The following is a 9,355-nucleotide window of genomic DNA, read 5'->3' on the forward strand; positions in this document are numbered from 1 at the left end:
GCCACGCCGGGGCCTAGCGCTCGGGCCGCCCGGGCGGCGAGCGAACAAAAGGGAGCGCGGCGAGGGGGAGGGGGCGCCGTGGGGGAAGGGAGCCCGAGCCGGGCTGTGGAGCGCGAAGCCCGCGGCCGCGACGCCCCGCCGGCCCGCGGCGCCTCGCCGGCCGGGGTGGAAGGCTGCGGGCACACGGCCCGGCCCGGCCCGGAGATGCTGGTGGCGGTGTTGGGGACGGGGCCGAGCAGGGGCTGCTTTGCTGTCTTTTCAAACGACACTTGAGACTCTCACCCAGTCCTTTTCCATGGCCCCAAGCCGCGACTTACTGGAGTGGAAGGAAGCAAGGCCTCGCCAAAGATGGTTGAAAAAAATGCCCGTGAGCCTCTCTACCCAGGATCTTGAAGCCAAGGTGGTGGTTGTGCTGTCCTCCTCGTAATGGTGGCAATAAGTAAGAAGAGAGCACGCTATCTTCAGATAAATTCAATCTGAGATTCTCCCAGGAGGAGGAAGAAAGGGCTCCCTTCTGTTAGTTAGTGGTTTGGAGCCCTTTTCGCCTTAAACTGAGCCACAGAAGAATGGAAGACACCCCTGGGGTGGGGAGAAAGCCCTGGTGTAAAAGACACACGTTTTGCTTTCAGAGAAAAAGCCACTGGGGCCAGATTGAAGCATGGCATGTTCGGTTCATGTAGGGTGTTTTCTTTTTTTTTTTTTTTAAACTGAGGGAATGATATTGAGTAAACACGATGTAATAGATGGGTCTTTACGTTCTATAAGGGAGATAGTGCACAAATGTAACAGGCACACGTTGTACATACAGCAGGTGGTCATGGCTTACAAAACACAGGCAAAAAGATACATACAGAAACCCAGCCAAAGGCCAAGAAGGGAGATAATCGGAAGCTATCCGAGAGGGAGACACTGTGTTTCCACGCCAGATGAAGTATGCTGTTTTCCAGCCCTGTGTCCTGGTGCCCATATTGTGCACAGACGAGCAAGCCACTGAAAGGGGTTGGGTTTTTGCTGTTGTTGTTGTTTTAAGAACAAGAGAAACCTCCATGTCGAGCTAATTGTGCTGACTGGAAGTAGGACAAAATGGAGGGACCTGGAAAATAACCTTCCACCATTACCTCCTAAAAAGGCTCCCTCCCTCCTCTTTGCTTGTACTCTGAAGACAATACAACCACTGGAGTAGCAGTGAAGAATTCCAGCAGAAGTGTTCCTGTGTGTTTTATTTTAGATCAGACTGGTGAATGTCTGCAGAGTGTACAGAGTTTTTCTGTTAAATCTCAGTATCCTCTTACATTAACTTCCGTGAAGGAAGCCATTGTTCTCAGCGATAGGGCGCTCTCGCTGTAGGATGTGCACTGGAAAAAGATGGTTTGCTCTTTAAAGACTTTTTCATGCAAACGCCTTAAACTGCCTCACGTGAGAGCTCTTTAGTTTCAACCTGCGATTGTGCCATGATGCACAAAAGTCCCAATGCCTCTCTGCACAGGGTTAGGAAGACCTATTCCGTCTGCTGAGTCTGCCAACCACAGCATCATAGTTTGTCAGTGTTACAAAATGATGAAATTGAAATGCTTGTCTTGGAGCCAGAGAACAATGCCACCCAGCACACTCTGTGTTGGGTTTCAACCTTACTAGGGCTTCGTTTCATTTGAAAGGAAGCCTTTTCCTTCGTCTGAAGGTAGGCCATTGTTAATATGCATGTTAAAAAAAATTTCGGTGCCTTGAAGAGACTATTGGCAGGACCTGCTAATCTGAGGCGATAGGCTAACGCCCTGTTACAGTGTCTGGAATTTGATCATGCAGATGCCATAGGAAGTTCGTGAGTTGGTTTGAAATCTTTAGTACTTACACTGCTCTCCTGCCCCTCCCCCACTCCCTGCCGCGAAAGCTTCGGGAAGCCGCATTTAAATGGTTACAAGAGTGGTGCCCCCTAAACCGAAGTCTAACTCGCTTAGCCTAGGAATCCAGCTGTGCAGCTGCAGGGTGGATTTGTAATGACAGAGGCTTTGTGAGCAGGGTCCCTGTCATAGCCTGGTGCTGTGGTCCAGCCTGGGCTGGGGGGGATTTGGTTTCACAGCCCACACACAACATTTGCACAAAAGACAGGAGCTAACATTGCGTCTGCTTTTAAACCACAAGCAACTAAAAGGTAATGATTTCTAGCAAATTCTCTCCTTTCTCTTTTTTTACAATGAGGGCTTCAGAGAAACCTCTCAGCCAGATAAACGGATAGTTCAAAACAAAGCACCCATTTGAACCCATTTTGCAAAATCATGGAATTCCACAGCTCCGAGTTGGGGTTGGGAGGTGGGAGCACGACCCCTCTACCAAAACAAGCACTACAAAACGGTGGAATCTTAATAAGCTATGTGTGTAAAAACTACCTGTATACCATTCTGCTTTTGAGCAACAATAAAAGAATCATGTGACTGCAAGAATGAAGTAAACCTATTATCTGAGTCCAGTAGATAAGGGCAAGACAAAGAAAACATACCCTTCTCATGCCAAATAGAAACTAAAGGAATCCCAATTCCTTTGGGATTTTATTATTGATGTTTTCATTGCTCAACACAGAATGTCCTGGTGTTTCCTCCAGGGTGTCTGAGAGTCCTAGCTTTGGATTTTTTTTTTTTTTGCTTTGTTTTGTTTTGTTTTTATTTGATCTTTTGTGGTTGGAAGCCAGATCTGTAAAAGCCTGGAGCCACGCTACTTTCCCTCCTTCCACTTAGAAATTGGGAAATTCCTTTGTTAGGCAGAGCACACAAAAGGTGTGTTCCGGCAGGGAGGAGGGTGTGGAGAGAGAAGCCCTTTCTTTATCTCACCATCAAAGGCCTTGCAGACAAACTCCTCAATTGCGGCTGAAGGTTTTGAGCTGCACTTTTTTTTTTTTTTAAGCTCAAAACCAAGATAGGCCTAGGTTTGTGTAGTTTGTAGAAGGTTTAACATGTAACAGTTGTTAGCCTGTTCTTATAGTTACCATTACTATATCTGAGCCTAGAATAGTAATCTAGAGATTCATAGCAGATGTGTAGTTGCAGAGATGGTCGCATCGAAAGGGATGGAATTCGTTTCCTTTTAAAAACAGCAAACTTGATAGAATGGGGATCTTCTCTTTCATATATATTTTCAAAAAACATACCCTGAAATGAAGTCATTACCAGTTTTTTTCATTGTTATCGGCCAGACCTGGACTGAGAAACCGATCTCAGGCTTACTCTTTGTTAGTGATTTCAGACTTTCCTTGTCTCTTTCCGGAGCTTCAGTTCAGACCCTGCAAAGGCCTTTTATTTATTTATTTATTTATTTATTTATTTATTTATTTATTTATTTATTTATTTTAACTAGAGGACCTGAAGGAGGGGTAGGAGTGACTTCTTCCCAATGGACAGCACTTAGAGTTTGAATGGCTTCCTAGCCCCGAGGAGCAGCTCCATACATTAATTCTTAACTCTGCCTGTCTGGTAAATAAATAATAGAAAGCTGGCCTCACTCAAGGGAGGAGGAAGGAGATGGAGACAAGAGAGTGGGTGATGTCTATGACCTGGACCTTGAAGAATCAGAGAGCCAGACATATGGGGTTTGGGAGACTGCTAAAAATTTTGTTCAGAAACGGTGACAGAAGGAACTCTGCTGGGAACTGTAAACGTTCCCCGGCCCTTTGCATCTGACTCCTATAACAAGAACTCATATTGTTTCCAGCTATTGAGTCTAGAAGGAAAGAGAGAGAGAGAAAGCTGGAAAAGCATCTAAGGAAAGATCTGGGATCTGATCACACACGCGCGCGCACACACACACACCCATCCTCTACCACCAACACCCCTACAATAAAAAGCCTTTGTCAGGGTTCCCAGGGCTCAGGCCTCGGAGTGTTAGTCCCCTCCTGCCTGGAGGGGATCTATGGATGAGTGTCCTACAGTGAGGATCATCCTTTGGTACTATGTTCGTATCTTCATTTTAACCATCGTGCCCACTCCTTCCATCCACACCATCTTCACAGACAACAGTGTTCTGCACAACTCATGGGTGACACCACGAACTCATTAAGTACTCAGGCATCCAAAAGCAAATCTGTACCCAGTTAAAACTAATTTTGCCAGTGGCTGCCGGATGCTGTGGGGTTTTGTTTCTCTCTTCAGAGTGTACACCTCTAGCCTTTAGCTACTGAGAAAGTGGGAGGAGGAAGAGGAGGAGAAGGAGAAGAAGGAGGAGGAGGAGGAGGAGGAGGAGGAGGAGGAGGAGGAGGAGGAGGAGGAGGCATGAGTGCCCATGGCTTAAGTATAGAGGTCAAAGGACAAAGTTCAGGAGTATGTTCTCCCCTTCTACCTACCTTTCTGAGCCAGGGTCTCTCACTTCTGCTGCAGTATTGTGTACCCCAGGCTAGCTGGCTCTCAAGCTTCTAGGCCATTCTTCTATCAGTGTCCCCCATCACACTGTAGTGGCATTACACACATACACCACAATATCCAGCTTTAAACACAGGCCCTAGAGTTCTGACTAGGATCAACCGGCTTACATGGCTAGCACATTTAGCCCCTGAGCTATCTCTAGCACACTTCTGGAAATTCTGACTCTGGTCACTCATTGCTGAGTCCCTTGCTGCAAACTGCCTTGGTCTCTTTTTAATGACAGTCCTTCCTTAGGAATTTCCTGGCCCAAGGGTATAACACATTCCAAGCAGAAACCAAGTCTTTCTAACAGAGTGCAAAAAAAGACTTGGCTCTCTGTCTCCAGGTGACCCCTTTCCAAGCGTCATCCACTCTCAGAGCACTGTCATTGAGACCCTTCACCATGGACGACACTGGGGTGAACTTCTTTCCAGTGCTGCCTTGAACACTGCCCCACAAATGTGACCCAGAGCCTGTCTGGTACTTGGTTTCCAGGTAACATAGCTCAAGGCCCTCTCCAACAGACATCCTCAGAAGCAGGTCTGACTGAAAGTGTCCAGTGTTGGCTCTTATCAGCTCCATCAACAAATGCTTCGAGAACCCCACCCCCAACCCAGCTGCTCACAGCCTACCTTCCGGATCCATGGCCTACCTTTAACCTCTAGGCCCTCAGATGAGTTTAGAGATGGTCACTACCAAGTCTCCTCATCTCCAATCTGGTCAGCTTCCACAGCACCCTCCACTTGATACCCTCAGACTCCTAAAGACCCCATCCTGTCAGCCCTCTGCTCAGACCTTCGCTTCTCCCCTCAGTGCTTTCTATACTCTGTAAACATGGCTTAGAAGGGCTTCTATCATTCAACCCGTTTATGGGGCCTCCCCTGCTTCATCCTATGAACACTATAAGAGCTGGGCTTAGTGAACGTTCTGTTCTTTGAATATAGCCTACATCTAGTTGCTGTCAAGTCTAAACAAGTCCTTCCCTCTTTCTGGAAGAGTCTCTGGCCTTCTCCAAACACTGTTGTCTAACTAATACTTGTGTATTGTTAGGTCTAAAAGTAGGTCTCAGGTTAGGAGACATACACCCCTAACATGCACTCACTTCTAAGTTGCTTTGTTTGTTTGTTTAATTTAATTTTGTATGTGTTTTGTCTACATTATGTCTGTGCACCATGTGTGTGACTAGTGCCTCTGGAGGCCCAAAGAGGGGGTCAGATCCCCTGAAACTGGAGTTATAGATGGTTATAAGACGAATGTGAGTGTTGACTATCAATCCTGGGTCCTCTGGAAGAGCAGCCAGTGCTTTTAACTGCTGAGCTATCTCTCCAGCCCCACTAGATTGCCTTTTACATGCTATGTACATGTTATATGACTCTATCATCATGAGACAAAAACTGATGAAGGACAGAGATGATGACATTATGTGTCACAATGGGTCCCTCCATATACACACCCGACTCCCCATAACTCTGTGCAATCACAATTAGTTTGACATTTTAAAGTAGTCGTCTGGAACATTAGATTAGCACCTACAGAGGTTTTGTTTTTGGTTTTTGGTTTCCTTCTCTGAAAACATTTTAAAGATGAAGGATGATCAAATACTTTATAAATTTTCTGCTTAACTTTAGATAAATCTTTGAAGTCTATTTTGAGGTCCTTCTTAAACAGAAGACCAAGGACTATATATTGCTAAGGAAACATTGGCTATTTCTAGATTGTTTTGTTCTGTTTTTTGGGGTCCCCATCCCACTGGGGTGTCTAACTGTGGGCTGAGGTGATGTTAGAAATAGTAGTAATGAGAGATGGGAAAACAGCTCGGGCCATAACTCATCGGCTGGCCACATGAAGGAGAGGGACTTGAGTTTGGTTCTCCAGCACACAGATAAAAGCTGGATTCTGTGGCATGCATCTGTACCCTCAAGGCTGCTGGGATCAGGTACAAGAGGAGTCTCTGGGGCTCTGTGGTCAGCCAGTCTAGCCAAATGATAGACTTGGTAGGGTACAAGAAACCTTATCTCAAAAATATCAAAGGGCCAGATGTAGTAGCATACACTTTTAATCCCAGCACTCAGAAGACAGAGGCAGGCAGATTTCTGAGTTTGAAGCCAGCCTGGTCTACAGAGTGAGTTATGGGCCAGCCAGTGAGAGCGTGTTCTGTGAACACTGTAATAAACCATGTGTAAAACCATTTTCTTCTATCCCAGATTAAACCTGCAGTTCTCTAGGCCTCTCACAAGAAACCCTATTTACCTACAGTAAAAGACAAGTCTTAACTCTATGTGCAATCTTACCCCCAAGGTTTTATCAGATTGCAGTTATATCTAAAGCACTTCCAGGGTTGCTCTAAAATCTCTTTTCTACAGCAAAGAGAGGGGGGCAGGTTATCTTGGCTTAGAGTGAGGGGACAGTCTGTAGTGGTGGAGAAAGCAGAGCAGCAGAGCCTCAGGCAAGAGGCAGAGAGTAGCTGGTACTCAGATCACTTTCTCTTTTTTATGCCCCCAGGACCAAGCCCCACGGGCGGGGCTGCACGCAGTTAAGACGGGTCACCTTACCCTACCTAATAAGCACAACCTACAGCTTCTCTGATGCACATGTGGAGACAATCGCAGCCTCATCTGATGGTTAATCTTCATCTTCAATTTGACTGGACTTAGACTCACTTATACTCACCCCGCATGGCAGCAGTCTGTAATCCCTGCATTTGGGAGGAGGAAGCAGGGGATCACAAGACTCTGCCCTTGCCCCCCAAAAGAGATAAAAGGGGGGGGGGGGAGTTTGGAACCTGTGAGACATGCATCTCGGTTCTTAGATCTGTGAGGGTGTTTCTAGAGAGGACTCGCTAAGTGTGGGCATGTCATTTTGTGGGCCGAAGCCAGGACAAAAGTGAGAAGAAGGAAAGCCAGTTGAGGGTCAGCAGTTTCCCTTAGTTGTTTTTTTTTTTGTCAACTCGTCCATCCAAGCACTGAGAAAAGTAACCAACAAGCCATCCAAACCACCTCCAAACAGCATGGGAGAGCCTGGGTTTCCCTGAGTCTGGAGGACCTCCAGGTTAGCCTCTTCTGCCTCCTCCTATTCCTTCTCCTCCTCTTCCTTTCTTGAGAAAGGGTCTCAGGTAGCCCAGTCTGGCCTGGGACTCATTATGTTGTAGAGAATCACTACCTCTGCCCCCACTCCCCCAGAGTACTAGATTATAGGTGTGGAGGCTCACCACACCTGCTTTTGTACAGTGCTTGGATCAAACCCTGGGCATCGTGCATGCTAAGCAAGTATTCTACCTACTGAGTGAGCTACATTTTTGTTTTACAAAACAGAGTCCTCAATTCATACCACTCTGGCCTCAGTCTCCCAAGTGTTGGGGTTACAGACATGAGCCCTCATGTCCCAGCTTCTCACCTTTCATTGAGTGTGTTTGTCCTAGACACTAGGTCAACTCGACTACAACATATTAAAGAAACCTGAATAGGGTGTACTCACCAGTTCAGCTTCCTTAAATACTCCTATCCTGTACCATGTAGAATCCTTGGGATATTGGCAGAGGAAATACTCAATAAGCCCTGGCTGATCCTGCCCATCTGTCTACCCTTATAAACTGGCCCTTCCTGTTCCTGTGTTCTAAACATAAATTATTAAGTTCAAAGGAACACAGTGGCTGACGAGACCGCTCGGAGGTCAAGAGCATGTACTGTTTCCTTTTTTTTTGGTTTTGGTTTTTCAAGACAGGGTTTTTCTGTGTAGCCCTGGCTGTCCTGAAAGTCACTCTGTAGACCAGGCTGGCCTCGAACTCAGAAATCTGCCTGCCTCTGCCTCCCAAGTGCTGGGATTAAAGGCATGCGCCACCACCGCCCGGCGTACTGTTTCCTTTTAAGCACCTATCACCACCAGCAACTCCAGCTCCAACAGATCCAACACCCTCCTTCCTGCCTCCACGGGTACCGCACCCATGTGTACAAACCCACACAGGCACACACACATCTACGCATAATCAAACCTTTTTATTTTAATAAAAAGGAATACAGCACAGACCCCTGGCACCTGAGGTAACCTGCTGACTGTTGGTAGCCACCTTCCTTGATGAAATGGCATAACTCTGTTATCTGGTAGATGCTGCATGCCTGCAGAATCCCCCCTCACAGCTCCCCTTTCTTAGTGTCTGTGGCATCTTCCCTCCCTCCATGAAGTTATTCCTGCTCGGCCTTGGCTCCTTTCCTGCATTCCTCTCTGAACTGCAAATCTGGCTCCAGGTTCTATCTTTGGCGCTCTTCATATCTAAATCTGTACTTCTTAAAGGAACGCCTTTGCTCTCGGCTTCTGATTTAATCAGATGACTCCCACATCTGAATATTTAGATCTGATCTCTGTTCTAGTTTCACACTGGTTAGGCACCTAGTAACAAGCGTGCCCTGCTCCCCTCCCCCACTAATACACAACTCAGGAGGTCCAGAAGATGCCTCTTGCTCCATCACAACCTGTCATTCTAGGTCGTTCACACACTGTTTTCCTATGTCTTCCAATTCCCTCCACACTCAAGGGGAGGCAGCACATTCTTCCTTGGACTGTCCTTAGCACCTTTGCCCTGTTCTCAGCCAAGTCAATGTTGCTTTTGTTGGTTTGTTTTTCAAGACAGAGTTTCTCTGTGCAGTCCTGGAACTCAGGCTGTAGACCAGGCTAGCCTTGAACTCACAGATCTCACCTGCCTCTGCCTGCCTCCCAAGTACTGGGATTAAAGGTGTGTGCCACCACACCCAGCCTCCAAATCAATGTGTCTTAAAGAAACCACTTTCCTCATCTGAGGTTTGTTTGTTTTTGTTTGTTTATTTGTGACAGAGTCAGTAGATCAGGCTAGACTTGAACTCCTAGAGATCTGCCTGCCTGGGACTAAAGGCCGCTATGTCCAGCAATCTCCCTGAGTTTTCTTTTCCTCTCCTCTCCTCTCCTCTCCTCTCCTCTCCTCTCCTCTCCTCTCCTCTCCT

Source organism: Grammomys surdaster, unplaced genomic scaffold (assembly GCF_004785775.1).
Source record: "Grammomys surdaster isolate TR1022 unplaced genomic scaffold, NIH_TR_1.0 239, whole genome shotgun sequence".
NCBI lineage: Eukaryota > Metazoa > Chordata > Mammalia > Rodentia > Muridae > Grammomys > Grammomys surdaster.